Source organism: Lithobates pipiens, unplaced genomic scaffold (genome assembly GCF_037356315.1).
Source record: "Lithobates pipiens isolate NorthernLeopardFrog02 unplaced genomic scaffold, aLitPip1_a1.2 Scaffold_188, whole genome shotgun sequence".
Taxonomy (NCBI): Eukaryota; Metazoa; Chordata; class Amphibia; order Anura; family Ranidae; genus Lithobates; species Lithobates pipiens.
The window spans coordinates 242,333-258,061 of NW_027507763.1; the positions used below are offsets into that span (position 1 = coordinate 242,333).

Below are 15,729 nucleotides of genomic sequence, written 5' to 3' on the forward strand. Positions count from 1 at the left end.
ACCTACGGCCACATCACCCTGAAAGCGCACAATCTCATCTGATCTCGGAGGCCTAGCAGTGTACGGCCTGGTTAGTACCTGGATGGGAGACCATCTGTGAATACCAGGTGCCGTAGGCTTCTTTTTACGTTGTTGGCGTTGACCTGTTTATTTTCGCTTGTTTCCCAAGGTGACCTTCTTGCTGTTTGTCAAGAGGGTTGAAAGTGCCCTAAGAGATCGCCTATGGCCACATCATCCTGAAAGCGCTTGATCTTGTCTGGCCTGGGAGGCTATCCAGGGTCAGGCCTGGTTAGTACCAGGATGGGAGACTGCTTGGGAATACCAGGTGACGTAGGCTTCATTTTATGTTGTTGGCATTGACCTGTTTTTATTTTTTTTGCTTGGTTCCCAAGGTGACCATCTTGACATTTAACAAGAGGGTTAAGAGTGCCCAAAGAGATCACCTACGGCCCCATCACCCTGAAAGCACCCGATCTTGTCTGATCTTGGAGGCTAAGCAGTGTCGGGCCTGGTTAGTACCAGGATGGGAGAACGTCTGGGAATAACAGGTGCCGTGGGCTTCTTTTTATGTTGTTGGCCTTGACCTGTTTTTTTTTTCACTTGTTTCCCAAGGTGACCATCTTGGCGTTTGTCAAGAGGGTTGAGAGTGCCCGAAGAGATCACCTATGGCCCCATCACCCTGAAAGCGCCCAATCTCGTCTGATCTCGGAGACTAAACAGTGTCGGGCCTGGTTAGTACCTGGATGGGAGACCGCCTGGGAATACCAGGTGCCATAGGCTTCTTTTTATGTTGTTGGCTTTGACCTTTTTTTTTCGCTTGTTTCTCAAGGCGACCATCTTGGCGTTTGTCAAGAGGGTTGGACGTGTCTTGAAGAGAACGCTTACGGCCACATAACCCTGAAAGCACCTGATCTCGTCTGATTGCAGAGGCTAAGCAGCATCAGGCCTGGTTAGTACCTGGAGGGAGACTGCCTGGGAAGACCAGGTGCCATAGAAGGATCTGGCCTGGTTAGTGTCTTGATTGGGAGATCGCCTGGGAATACCAGATGCCGTAGGCTTCTTTTTATGTTGTTGGCTTTGACCTGTTATTTTTTAGCTTGTTTCCCAAGGTGACCATCTTGACCTTTGTCAAGAGGCTTCAGAGTGCCCAAAGAGAGTGCCTACGGCCAAATCACCCTGAAAGAGCCCAATCTCATCTGATCTCGGAGGCTAAGCAGCGATGGGAGACAGCCTGGGAATACCAGGTGCCGTAGGCTTCTCATTATGTTGTCGGCGTTGACCTGTTTTTTTCCCCTTGTTTCCCAAGGTGACCATCTTGGCATTTGTCAAGAGAGTTGAGAGTGCACAAAGAAATTCCCTACTGGCACAACACCCTGAAAGCGCCCAATCTCATCTGGTCTCAGAGGCTAAGCAGGGTTGGGCCTGGTTTGTACCTGGATGGGAGACCGCCTGGGTTTTCCAGATGCCGCAGGCTTCTTTTTATGTTGTTGGTGTTGACCTGTTTTTTTCGCTTGGTTCCCAAAGTGATCATCTTGGCATTTGTCAAGAGGGTTGAGAGTGCCTAAAGAGATCGCTTACAGCCGTATCACCCTGAAAGCACCCTATCTCTTCTGATCTCGGAGGCTAAGAAGGGTTGGGCCTAGTTAGTACTTGAATGGGAGACGGCCTTGGAATACCAGGTGCCGTATTCTTCTTTTTATGTTGTTGGCGTTGACCTGTTTTTTTTGGCTTGTTTCCCAGGGTGACTATCTTGGGATGAAAGTGCCCAAAGAGATTGCCTATGGGCACATCACCCTGAAAGCGCCCAATCTCCTCTGATCTCAGAGGCTAGAAAGGGTCGCACCTTGTTAATACCTGGATGGGAGACCGCCTGGGAATACTAGGTGCTGTAGGCTTCTTTTTATGTTGTTGGCGTTGACTTGTTTTTTTTGTTTGTTTCCCAAGGTGACCATCTTGGCGTTTGTCAAGAGGGTTGAGCGTGCCTGAAAAAATCGACTATGGCTAAGTAGGGTTGGGACCTGGTTAGTACCTGGATGGGAGACCGTCTGGGATTTCTCGATGCCATAGGCTTTTTTTTTAAGTTGTTGGCATTGACTTATTTTTTTTTGCTTGTTTCCCAAGGTGACCATCTTGGCGTTTGTCAAGAGGGTTGAAAGTGCCTGAAGAGATTGCCTACAGGCACATCACCCTGAAAGCACCCGATCTTGTTTGATGTTGGAGGCTAAGAAGAGTCGGGCCTTGTTAGTACCTGGATGGGAGACCGCCTGGGAATACCAGGTGTCATAGGCTTCTTTTTATGTTGTTGGCGTTGACCTGTTTTTTTTCGCTTGTTTCCCAAGGGGACCATCTTGGTGTTTGTCAAGAGGGTTGAGAGTGCCTGAAGAAATTGCCTATGGCCACATCACTCTGAAAACACCCAATCTCGTCTGATCTTGGAGGCTAAAAAGAGTCAGGCCTGGTTAGTACCTGGATGGGAGACCACCTGGGAATACCAGTTATTGTAGGCTTCTTTTTATGTTGTTGACGTTGATTCGTTTTTTTTTTTCGCTTGTTTCCCAAGGTAACCATCTTGGCATTTGTCAAGAGGGTTGAGAGTGCCCAAAGAGATCGCTTGAAGCAGCATCACCCTGAAAAGCCCTATCTCTTCTCATCTCTGAGGCTAAGAAGGGTTGGGCCTAGTTAGTACCTGGATGGGAGATGGCGTTGGAATACCAGGTGCCATATTCTTCTTTTTATGTTGTTGACATTGACCTGTTTTTTTTCGCTTGTATCTCAAGGTGACTATCTTGGCATTTGTCAAGAGGGTTGAGAGTGCCCAAAGAGATTGCCTATGGGCACATAACCCTGAAAGCGCCCGATCTCCTCTGATTTCAGAGGCTAAACAGGGTTGGGCCTTGCTAGTACCTGGATTGGAGACCACCTGGGAATACTAGGTGCTGTAGGCTTCTTTTTATGTTGTTGGCGTTGACTTGTTTTTGTTTTGTTTGTTTACCAAGGTGACCATCTTGGTGTTTGTCAAGAGGGTTGAGAGTGCCTGAAGAGCTCGCCTATGGCCACATAACCCTGAACACATCAGATCTCGTCTTATCTCAGAGACTAAACAGGGTCGGGCCTTGTTAATACCCGGATGGGAGAACACCTGGGAATACTAGGTGCTATAGACTTCTTCTTATGTTTTTGGCGCTGACTTGTTTTTTTTGTTTGTTTCCCAAGGTGACCATCTTGGCGTTAGTCAAGAGGGTTGAGAGTGCCTGAAGAAATCTCCTACGGCCACATCACCCTGAAAGAGCCCAATCACATCTGTAGGGATGGCCGAACGGTTCGCCTGGCGGTCGTTTCGCGGCGAATTTCAGCTGTTCGCGGTCGGCCCGATCGGCGGACTATTGCCGGCGGACTTCGGTGTTTACTGTGTAAAAGAACTTTGACCTATGATGACACATCCATCATGTGGTACAGGACAGCCAATTGAGACATTACAGCACATGGACACTTGGACATTCCCCCTAACTTATAAATAGACCCGATCCGGCGGCCATTTTACATTCTTTCGTATGTCACTATAGGGAGAGGTTGCTGTGTGGAGCAGGGAGAGACTGCAGTGACCAAAATCGCTAGCTATTAGGTCCACAAAAGTTCTTTTAAGGACTGGTATGGTATAGGTGTTAGGTGTAGTTCAGGATATAGGTTTGAGGCACTGCTATTCAAGTCATTGTTGCAGCAGCCTGTCTTGTCAGTGTAGAGAGAGGGACAGGATGCTGTGTGCAGCAGGGACAGTCAGTTTAATCATTAGCTGTTACTATTAGGTCCACAAAAGTCCTTTTCAGGACTGGTATGGTAAAGTAGTACAGGATATAGTTTTGAGTGCTATTTAAGTTATTGTTGCAGCAGCCTGTGTTTTTTCAGTTTAAATAGGGACAGGCAGGAAGCTGTGTGTGGCAGTGAAGGACAGTCAGTTTAATCAGTAGCTGTTACTATTAGGTCCACAAAGGTTATTTTCAGGACTGGTATGGTAATAGGCTTGTACACGTATAATATTCTTTCTTCCAAATATTGAAAGAATATTATACTTGACTGCTGCCCTTCTGCTGCAGTAGTCCTTTATGAGTATAGGGACTGAGGTACAGTCTGCTAATCACAACCTACTAGTTCCACAAAGGTTCTTATAAGGACTGGTAAGGTATAGTGTACTACAGTACATAGGGTTGAGTGAGGTACAGTCTGCTATTCCTTAAGGACTGGTACAGGTCCACAATATATAGGGTTGAGGTGCTCTACTGCTGACTGCTGCCCTATTCTGCAGCAGTCCTTTATCAGTATAGGGACTGAGGTACAGTCGGCTAATCACAACCTACTAGTTCCACAAAGGTTCCACAAAGGTCCTTCTAAGGACTGGTAAGGTATAGTGTACTACAGTATATAGGGTATATAAAGTTGAGTGAGATACAGTCTGCTAATCACAACCTACTAGTTCCACAAAGGTCCTTCTAAGGACTGGTAAGATAAAGCGTACTACAGTATATACGGTTGAGTGAGGTACAGTCTGCTATTTCTTAAGGACTGGTATAGGTCCCCAATATATAGGGTTGAGGTGCACTACTGCTGACTGCTGCCCTATTCTGCAGCAGTCCTTTATCAGTATAGGGACTGAGGTACAGTCTGCTAATCACAACCTACCAGTTCCACAAAGGTCCTTATAAGGACTTGTAAGGTATAGTGTACTACAGTACATAGGGTTGAGTGAGGTACAGTCTGCTATTCCTTAAGGACTGGTATAGGTCCACAATATATAGGGTTGAGGTGCACTACTGCTGCCCTATTCTGCAGCAGTCCTTTATCAGTATAGGGACTGAGGTACAGTCTGCTAATCACAACCTACTAGTTCCACAAAGGTCCTTATAAGGACTGGTAAGGTATAGTGTACTACAGTATATAGGGTTGAGTGAGGTACAGTCTGCTAATCACAACCTACTAGTTCCACAAAGGTCCTTCTAAGGACTGGTAAGGTATAGTGTACTACAGTATATAGGGTTGAGTGAGGTACAGTCTGCTATTCCTTGAGGACTGGTATAGGTCCCCAATATATAGGGTTGAGGTGCACTACTGCTGACTGCTGCCCTATTCTGCAGCAGTCCTTTATCAGTATAGGGACTGAGGTACAGTCTGCTAATCACAACCTACCAGTTCCACAAAGGTCCTTATAAGGACTTGTAAGGTATAGTGTACTACAGTACATAGGGTTGAGTGAGGTACAGTCTGCTATTCCTTAAGGACTGGTATAGGTCCACAATATATAGGGTTGAGGTGCACTACTGCTGACTGCTGCCCTATACTGTAGCAGTCCTTTATCAGTATAGGGACTGAGGTACAGTCTGCTAATCACAACCTACTAGTTCCACAAAGGTCCTTAAGGACTGGTATAGGTGTACTATTTGGTGTGCAGTATATAGTTGTGTAATACACGTATAAAATACTTGCACATACTTGACTTCCTCCTGGGGCTGCTTATTATGAGGGGCTCCCACCATCCCTGTGCTATGCTCATTATGAGGGGCTTCCACCATCCCTGTGCTATGCTCATTATGAGGGGCTCCCACCATCCCTGTGCTGTGCTGACTTCCTCCTTGGGCTGCTTATTATGAGGGTCTCCCACCATCCCTGTGCTATGCTGACTTACTCCTGGGGCTGTACCTCTGTTGTGCATATTATGAGGGGCTCCCACCATCCCTGTGATATGCACATTATGAGGGGCTCCCACCATCCCTGTGCTATGCTGACTTCCTCCTGGGGCTGCTTATTATGAGGGGCTCCCACCATCCCTGTGCTGTGCTGACTTCCTCCTGGGGCTGTTTATTATGAGGGGCTCCCACCATCCCTATGCTATGCCGACTTACTCCTGGGGCTGTACCACTGCTGTGCATATTATGAGGGGCTCCCACCATCCCTGTGCTATGCTCATTATGAGGGGCTCCCACCATCCCTGTGCTATGCTGACTTCCTCCTGGGGCTGCTTATTATGAGGGGCTCCCACCACCCCTGTGCTATGCTGACTTACTCCTGGGGCTGTACCTCTGCTGTGCATATTATGAGGGGCTCCCACCATCCCTGTGCTATGCTCATTATGAGGGGCTCCCATCATCCCTGTGCTATGCTCATTATGAGGGGCTCCCATCATCCCTGTTCTATGCTCATTATGAGGGGCTCCCACCATCCCTTTGCCATGCTGACTTACTCCTGGGGCTGCTTACGGTGCTGGTGTCAGTGCTGTATATCACGGTGCTGGTGTCAGTGCTTTATGTCACGCTGCTGATGTCAGTGCTCTCTATCACGGTGATGGTGTCAGATCACTCTATCATGGTGCAGGTGTCATTGTTGTATGTCACGCTGCTGATGTCAGTGCTCTCTATCACGGTGCTGGTGTCAGATCACTCTATCACGGTGCAGGTGTCATTGCTGTATGTCACGCTGCTGATGTCAGTGCTCTCTATCATTGTGCTGGTGTCAGATCACTCTATCACAGTGCAGGTGTCATTGCTGTATGTCACGCTGCTGATGATCATCTCCTGCACCCTCTTCTTTGCCTACCCTGACCTTCCCTCTCCTCCATTGCCTTCATGTGCTCCACAGTCCTGAATTGTCACAATTTCACATATAAAAAAAGAATACTTGTAGTTGTCGATCCCAGATTCACCTCATACATGTGTTATGTCATTGGCCATGTGGTGGGACTATGTTTGCACAGCTAGTAATTATTTTGGGGCTGTAATTATTTGACCTGTAGGTTTGCAAAGTTCGCCTTCCATTGAAGTCAATGGGGCCCGCCGCGAACGTTACGGTTCGCAAACTATTGGCCGCGTTCGCGGTCCGCGAAACGTCCTGTCGGAAGTTCGTCCATCACTACTCATCTGATCTCAGAGGCTAAGCAGGGTTGGGACCAGTTTAGTACCTGGATGGGAGACAGCCTGAGATTTCCAGATGCCGTAGACTTCTTTTTATGTTGTTACCGTTGACCTATTATTTTCCGCTTGTTCCCAAGGTGACCATCTCGGCGTTTGTCAAGAGAGTTGAGAGTGCCTGAAGATATTGGCTACGGCCACATCACCCTGAATCTGTTCCATCTCGTCTGATCTTGGAGGCTAAGCAGGGTCGGGCCTGATTAATGCCTCGATGGGAGACCGCCTGGGAATACCAGGTGTTGTAGGCTTCTTTTTTTTTTCAAATATAATTTTTTCTCCAAACAGGGGAAGACGGTCCCCCGAGTACATAATGCAACAGAGAAATACAGAGCAAAAAGCAGCTGAACAATACTTGATACAGGTAAATTCGCAACTGTGAGTCTGCCTTCCATCAATCATAATGATTCGAGGCACAGATAAAGTACTGTACCAAGATCCAGGGTCACACAAACCCCAGGTTCCTCCGGCATAATCCATCCAGAGGGGGGTGTGGGGCCGTCATTCCCAATTTTCCACTTTTTCCAAAAGAGAGAGGGGGTGGAGGGGGTGAGAGATAGGGGAGGAAGGCAGAAAAGAGAAGGGATGAAAGATCAGGAAAGGAGAAGAGGGGACGAGACACGATGGCAGCCACTGCCCAAGGGGCCAGTCAAGGAAAGCTCAGAGTACTAAGGCGATAGCAGGCGACATCCTTCCAGTGAGAATATAAAGGTATTCCAGATGTCCCAGGTTTGTTTAAAAAATTCTTGTTTACCTTGTGATGTGAGGATCAAGTCCTCCATTTTTTTTAATGTCCTCTATTTTCCTAAGCCAGTGAGTAATGAAAGGGGGGGAAATTTTTTTCTAATAGAGAGGGATGCAGGATTTCGCCGCATTTATCACAGGCCGTAAATTAGATTTTTTGTACTTCTTAATGGGAATCTGTGAATGGTGCAAGAGAAAGAATGCAGCCTCTTCCGGGATGGAGAAGTCTGTGAATTTTTGTGTTATGCATCGGATCTCTGTCCAGAAGTCCACCAAGCTGGGGCAGGACCAAAAAATGTGGAGCAACGTGCCCTCTTCTTTTCCACACCTCCAGCATATGTTCGAGGAAGAGGGGAAACATTTATGCAACTTTGATGGTGTCAAATACCACCTGGTGAGAAGTTTAAAATGTGTCTCTTGTATCTTCGTGCACAGTGAGGTTTTCAGAGCCAAAGTGATAATGCGTTGTCTCTGTGCTGGGGAAAACAAGCAATTAAGGTCTTTTTTCCAGTTGGACAGACAGGTTAAGTGTGGTGATCTGTTTGAGAGAATGTGGGCCAAAGGGCCTTCGCTCCTGCATAGAGTCTCAAACTCCGTCTGAGGGCGGGCGAAAGTTTGAGGATTGGGGATGGAATGGAGAAAATGATGTTGTTGCGCCGCTCTCGAAAAAGGCAGTTGGAAAAGCCCTGTCGGATCTGTTAGGGTTGAGAAAGAAGGGCATTTTCCGTCAATGACGAATTTAGACGCATGGTCTAGGTTGGAATTTAAAAGTGGGTTCCCGGTTCAAAGTTTGGATGGCCACGTATAGGGAATAGGGGGGAAGTCAACAACGTGAGTGTGTTTTGGGTAGCGATCAGGTGACTGACTTTCAACGAAGCCCCTATAGTGGGATGTGATGTAAATTCTGTGGGTAAATCCTTATAGCACCACATGGCGCTTCTTAGCGGAATTCGGGAGTGAGATTGTTCTAGTTGCACCCAGAGATTAGAAAGTTTGTTTTGATTCCAGTCCAATACATGCCCCAGATGGGAGGCCAGGTAGTAGCGTCGCAAGTCAGGGAGAACCAACCCTCCCTGTTGTTTAGACAATGTCAGCTGTGACCGCTTAAGTCTGGGATTTTTGTGGGCCCAGTTAAATTGAGTGAGCAGGGATTGAGCTTGCTTAAAAACGGGATTGGAATCTGGATCAGGAGAGCTTGGAAAAGATAGGTAAATTTAGTGAGTATGTTCATTTTAATGAGATTGCATCTCCTGAACCAGGAATGGAGACCAGAATGCCACCCGTGAAGCAAACTGCGGATCTTAGTGACAAGGGGTGTGGGGAAGTTCAACATAAACGTACGCGCGATGTCCGGTGGAATGTAAGTACCTAAGTTCTTAAGGGCTGTATGGGTCCATTTAAATCGAAAATTGGACTGCAAGTCTAGTAACGTTTGCGGGGGGACTGCAACCCCCATGGCCTCTGATTTCAAGAAGTATCCCATATATCTGGAATTCCCAAAGGAGATTTGGCAAGGAAACTCTGGGATTCGTCAGCGAGAACAGCATGTCCTCCGCGTAGGCAGATATCTTGCACTCAATAGTACCCATTTGGAGTGCCGTTATGTCTGAATTTTGTTGAATTATGGAGAGAAAGGGTTCCAATGACAGTGCGAATAATAGGGGCGACAGGGGGCAACCCTGTCTGGTCCCATTCCCGATGTCAAGGGGAGATGAGAGCACCCCATTTGCTTTGATTTGAGCTGAAGGGTGTGAGTATATCTTACTTATCCATGCCAGCATCCGTTCACTCAGACCTATATGGTGAAGGACCGAGAACATGAATGTCCATTTGACCCGATCAAAAGCCTTCTCGGCATCAGTACTCACGAAAAGACAAGGGGTCTCAGATAACTTTGCTTTATGGACCAGGGTAAGCACCTTAATGGTGTTGTCCCTATCTTCCCTGGTGGGAATAAAACCTAACTGGTCAATGTATATAAGGGACTGCAAGTGCTGTGCCAATCGCGTGGCGAGGATTTTAGAGAATAGTTTTAGGACCGAATTTAGGAGGGAAATGGGTCTGTAGCTCCCACATAGGCCCGGGTCTTTGCCCTCCTTAGGTATCAACGAGATGTGGGCTCTAAGGGTATCCTCAGGAAAATCCCCATTCGAGCTCAGAGTATTAAATAAATTCACCAAGCGCGGGCCGAGAATAGGGAGGAAGGTCTTATAGTATTGTGCGGTATATCCGTCAGGGCCCGGAGCCTTACCCACCTTCGGAGGACCCACGGCTGTCTGGACTTCTTCCAGTGTGATCGGGTCCTCCAAGTACTCCTGTGATTCCGATCAGAGGGTTGGTAGACCAGAACCGGTTACATATCTGTCTATATTGTCCTGTCCAGACCCTGAATCGGGCAGGTTGTAGAGATCAGAGTAAAATTTTTCAAAGACTTTGGCTATTTGGGTTGGGGTAGAGGCCCTCTGGCCATTCTCATCTATCAACTGTGGTATGTAAGAGGCAGATTTCAACTCCTTTACCGTCCTGGCTAAGAGTTTTCCGCATTTGTCCCCTGACTGCTACGTCAGTTTACGACAAAACTGGAGTGCCGCTTTCGCTTTATAATGGAGTAGGTCAGTAATCTGGGTACGGAGTGTCCCCAATTCAATCTCTAAGGTCCGTGAGGGGGCATATTTATGTTTCGCTTCCACAGAGGCAAGTTCACAAAACAGATTAGCAAGCTGTTCCTTCTGTGCTCGTGCCTGATAAGTACCCTGCGGAGTACTGACTTGTGAGCCTCCCAAATTATCCCCGGATCGCAGTCCTGCGTTTAGTTTTCTTGGAAATAAAGGTCCAATTCCCTGGTCACATCTGCTAAAACTTCCGGTATCTGGAGGAGGCTCTCACTAAGGTGCCAGAATAGAGACCTAGGTGAGGGGTTCCTAGAGAGGGTGTAGGTAAGGGCTACAGGAGCGTGGTCGGACCAAATAATATGGCATATAGAGGAAGAGCTCACCAAGTGCAGTTGGTCATGTGGAATCAAGAAGAAGTCTATCCTCAAGTATGATTTGTGAGGGGAAGAGAAAAGAGTAGTCCCTTTCCCCGGAGTGTTGCAGACGCCAGATATCAACTAATTGGTCATTCAGTAAACACTTAGTAATCCACTCTCTAGAGGAAATGAGGAGCGAGGAGCAAGAGGCAGAAGTGTCAACCGATGGAAAAAGGGGACATTTAAGTCCCCACCTAATATCAACTGGCCCTTCCGAAAGTCACATAATCTGTGCAGGGTAGTTCTGAGGAACGTGTCTTGGTAATCATTGGGAGTGTACACAGTGGCAAATGTAAAAAGGAGCTCTCCAATGTGGCCCCTAAGAAAAAGATACCACCAGAGAATCCTGGAGAACCCAGGAGAGCCTGCTAGAGATCAGAATGGAGACTCCCTTGGTCTTAGAGGAGGGGTTAGTAGAGTGGTAGACCTTAGGGAAGGAGCTCGACCATAGAAAGGGGAGGCTAGTATTTTTAAAATGTGTTTCTTGTATAAAGGCTACATCAGTACAGGAAGTCTTCAGTTCTCACAGGAGGATCCACCGTTTTTCAGGGGAGTTCAGTCCCTTAACGTTTAGAGAGGTGACCTTGACTGAGTCTGCCATCGCTCCTCGGAGAGGGGGAGGGGGACGTCAGAGAAAAGCAAAGAAAGTTGAACCAAGGTAGGTATTGGGTAGGTAATGGATGGCGGGAACTAAGGGGGAGAAAGGAAGGGCAAATAGAAGGAAAGGTAAGGGGAAAAAGAGGCCGGGCACCTCAACCCCAGGGGGAGAGGGAAATTAAGGGATGTCCGCACTCAACAGTACAGGATGGTTATACTAAAATAGCACAATTATGCTATAGCGCTTACCAGATGTACACTGGGTTTAAAGCGCCGTCCTACTTGGGTTGGTGGGTAGACAGGTCGGAGAGGGAGCCCCCAGATCCCAGTCCCCCCAGTCCCGGCAGTGGTAAATGTCACGTCTGATACCGGTATGCAAATAAAAGACAATCAGTAACATCATAGAACCAAAAAAACAATAGTATAATCAAAACAGAGGTAGAGCATACAACTGTCAGCACTGAGGGGTCTCCACAGGCTTGCCCTAAACGTAGCCATGCACGAGGGAGCCCGTCACAAAAGAAAAGGCATCACAGAATGGGATCCACCATCCCCCGTCCCACACCCCAAAAGTACATGCAGCCCCGAACAAATGCATTTCTCCCTTTGGCAGATTGTCCTCTCCTTACCCCCTCTCCCCCGTCCACACCCCGGGGGAAAAGGGGGAGGGAAGGGGGGAAAAAGGGGGAAAGGGGGGAGGGAAGGGAAGGAGCGAAGGGGGGAAGGGGGGACAGCAAGGGAGAGGGGACAAACATGCGGAAATGTCAAGTCCTTTAGTGCACTCAGACCAGCAATCACCCGGACCCCATCAATTTCAACTCCTCCCCTCCATGGTCACCACATCAAGATGAAGAGGAGCAGCCCTGGTCAGTGCATGGAAAATCCGGCAGGCAAGGGGCTGGGGCCACCATCCCTCCATCCATTGGGAGACTTCACCCGAGCAGCAGTTCTGTGGCCCGCCAATTAGTGTCTCTCCTGCATCGCCATCGGGGGCTGTGTAGAGCATCCAGAGGGAGGCTGGGACCGCCCAAACAGTAAGGGGTAAATCCTCCAGGGGGGTCCAGAGTCAAACTGGAGGGAAGCAGTGTCTCGTACCAATAGGCTCAATAAATAAGTCATCCAGGGTGTCACCGAAAGCTGCAGAAGGCAATGTTGGCAAAGAGTAGGTGGGGCCAGAGGGGGGGTGAGGGACGCAACCAGGGGGAGGGGACACATATAGACGGGAATGTCAAGCCCTTCCAGTACAGCGCACTAGATATCTCTCAGAACCCCCAAAGTGCAACTCCTCCTTCTAAGGTCAAGACTCCAGAAGGGAAGATGAGCCGCCCTGGTCTGTACATGAAAGAACCTGCTGCCAAGGGGTTGGGGCCATCATCCCTTCCTCCAATGGGAGATGCCACCGGCATTACAGCCCCATGTCCTGTCAAGTGGTGCCCCTCCCACAATGTCGTCGGGGTATATGTGGAGCATCCAGGGGGAGGCAGGGACCACCCAAACATTGAGGGGTAAAGCCTCCAAGAGGGGACCGGTATCAGACAGGAGGGTAGCGGTGTCTTGTACAAGTTGGTTAAATAGACAAGTCACCCAGTGTGTTCCTGTGAGCAGCGGAAGGAAAGGTCGGTAAGGATTATGAATGGGGGGGCACGGGAGTGCATAAAACTGCCACCAGATGACCGGGGGCAGAGAGGGCAAGGGGATGAAAGTCAAATCTGGTAGGTGGGGGGGTGAGGAGTGTCCCTCATATTACTCACATTGGCCATCCCTTGAAGCTGAGCGCTCTGCATACCCAGGACGTTCTTCTGTATAATCTAGCCTATCTGTATACATTAGCCTGTCTTTTGTACACATTAGCCTCTCTGTATAAACTAGCCGGTCCTCTGTATACACTCGTCTGTCTGTATACACTTGTGTATACAGATAGGCTAGATTATACAGAAGAACTGGCTGGGTTACACAGAGAGGCTAGTGTATGCAGACTTGCTAGTGTATACAGACGGACTAGTGTATACAGTAGACCGGTTAGTTTATTCAGGGAGGCTAATGTCTACAGAAGACCGGCTAGTTTATATAGAGAGGCTAATGTGTGCAAATGACAGGCTAGTGTATACAAATAGGCTAGATTATAGAGAAGAACATCTTGGGTATGTAGAGATGTATACAGTGTGCAGAGGCTAGATTATAGAGAAGAACGTCCTGGGTATGCAGAGATGGAGGCTAGGGTATACAGAGAGAGACAGGCTAGGGACAGAGAGAGGCTGGGTTACAAAGAGAGGCTAGTGTATGCAGACTTGCTAGTGTATACAGGCGGACTAGTGTATACATAGAGGCTTGGGTATACATAGAGATAATGTATAAAGAGATGGTAGTGTATACAAGAGACAACCAAGAGTATGTAGTGAGGCTCATGTATACAGAAGACCGGCTACAGAGAGGCAAATTTGTACAAAAGACAGGCTAGTGTATACAGATAGGCTAGATTATACAGAGGAAGGTACTGGGTATGCAGAGATGGAGGCTAGGGTACCCAGAGAGAGACTGTGTTACACAGAGAGGCTAGAGTATGCAGAAGACAGACTAGTTTATACAGAGAGGCTAATGAGTACAAAAGACAGACTTGTGTATACAGATAGGCTATATTATACAGAACAACTTCCTGGGTATGCAGAGATGGAGGCTAGGGTATACAGAGAGAGAAGCTGGGTTACACAGACTTGCTAGTGTATACAGACGGAATAGTGTATACAGAAGACCGGCTAGTTTATACAGAGAGGCTAATATGTACAAAAGACAGGCTAGATTATACAGAAGAACATCCTGGGTATGCAGAGATGGAGGCTAGGTTATACAGAGGGAAAGGCTGTTTTACACAGAGAGGCTAGTGTATGCAGACTTGCTGGAGTATACAGACAGACTAGTGTATACAGAGAGGCTATTTTATACAGAGAGACTAGGGAAAACAGAGAGGCTAGTGGACAGAGACAAGCTGACAGTGAGGCCGGGGTATAACAAGAAGCTAGGTTATACAGTATAATTGGAATGAGGCTGGTGTAATAAGATTGCTTTGGGTATACGGCGAGGTACACCCTAGAAAAGAAACAGAAAAGTCAAACAAGGTAATACAGATAGGCTAATGTTATTCTCCTGACCCTAGTGTATACAGAAGAATGCAACTACTTCTGAATCATGTAAAGAGATACAGTGCTTTTTTCATATTTTGGTGCTATTAAAACGTCAGTGGTGTGTTGTCAGAGGTGATATCAATGTGACAGTTAATGTGGAGAACTACAAATATACAAAATAGAACAAAAGAGTGCTAAGCTTATTTTGATAAGTCATTGACTGACAGACCAATAGAACAATTTACATAGCTTAATATTGCAGGGCGTAATTTAACAGGAAAGAGATCCAAAGCGTTAGTTGCAGTAGCTTCATAAAACTGAGAAATCGTTGCATTACTCTAAATTTAAAAGTTGTTCCGGTAGCACTGAGAAGACTGATATTAGATGAGTGATCTAGTCATTTCGTTTACTATTGCAGAGAGATACCGGCTAAATGTTAATATCTTAATATGTGCTGCGTGAAAGGTAGAAATAAGATGGTTTTGTGTGAGTTGGTTTACCAGGATTTAGAGATAGTAATCTGTTTATTCTAATAATAAAGATAGCAAAATAACTCAGATTAATATTGAGACAGTATATACAGGTTGGGTTTAAGTGGAAATACACAAAATATATACGATTGCGGCATAACACGAAAGAACAGCAACGACGTGTCTAGGTTTTTATCATTCTTCTTCATTACATGTCTTTAATCATGTAATGAATATACTCCAAATATAGCATAAGGATGAGAAAGGATGAGAAAGGATAACAACTGGCAGAGGATGACATGGCAAAAAGACAAACTGCATTAGAATTGTGAATGTGAATTAGAGATGAAATGTCAATTCCCATTGGTTACTTACAGGTAACCATTAATACAGTTAACACGGCTACATACAGCAAAGTGTGAGCTAAGCTGCGAAATATTCCTTAAAATTGCAGCGATTAAGTATTGCAGTTGAAAAGAGATCGGAAGCGTTAGTTGCAGTAGCTTCAAAATGACTGAGAAATTCTTTCATTACTCTAAATGTAAAAGTTATCCCGGTAGCACTGAATGGACTGATATTAGATGAGTGGTCGTTGTAGTACAAATTCAGTCTCCTATTACGGAGAGATAACAGCTAACTGTGAAATGAGAAATTAAACTGTTCACATTGCATTACTCTTAATATGTGCAGCATGTAAAGAAGCAATAAGATGGTTTTGTATTATCCTAAAATTAGCAGTATACGTAATAAAGGTGAGTAGGTTACCTGGATTTAGACATTGCAAACTCTATAATCTAATTTAGCAAAATTAAAAAGGATAA

The 15,729-nt window shown here is 46.7% G+C and overlaps 7 pseudogenes; all 7 read left to right on the forward strand.

The window, feature by feature from the left end:
* Positions 1 to 119, forward strand: LOC143995724 (5S ribosomal RNA; annotated as a pseudogene).
* A 322-nt stretch (positions 120 to 441) lies between these two features.
* Positions 442 to 560, forward strand: LOC143995716 (5S ribosomal RNA; annotated as a pseudogene).
* Positions 561 to 661: 101 nt separating this feature from the next.
* On the forward strand, positions 662 to 780 carry LOC143995741 (5S ribosomal RNA; annotated as a pseudogene).
* Positions 781 to 1,572: 792 nt separating this feature from the next.
* LOC143995728 (5S ribosomal RNA) lies at positions 1,573 to 1,691 on the forward strand (annotated as a pseudogene).
* A 697-nt stretch (positions 1,692 to 2,388) lies between these two features.
* On the forward strand, positions 2,389 to 2,507 carry LOC143995712 (5S ribosomal RNA; annotated as a pseudogene).
* A 319-nt stretch (positions 2,508 to 2,826) lies between these two features.
* On the forward strand, positions 2,827 to 2,945 carry LOC143995732 (5S ribosomal RNA; annotated as a pseudogene).
* A 4,137-nt stretch (positions 2,946 to 7,082) lies between these two features.
* On the forward strand, positions 7,083 to 7,201 carry LOC143995738 (5S ribosomal RNA; annotated as a pseudogene).
* The last annotated feature ends 8,528 nt before the right edge of the window (positions 7,202 to 15,729 follow it).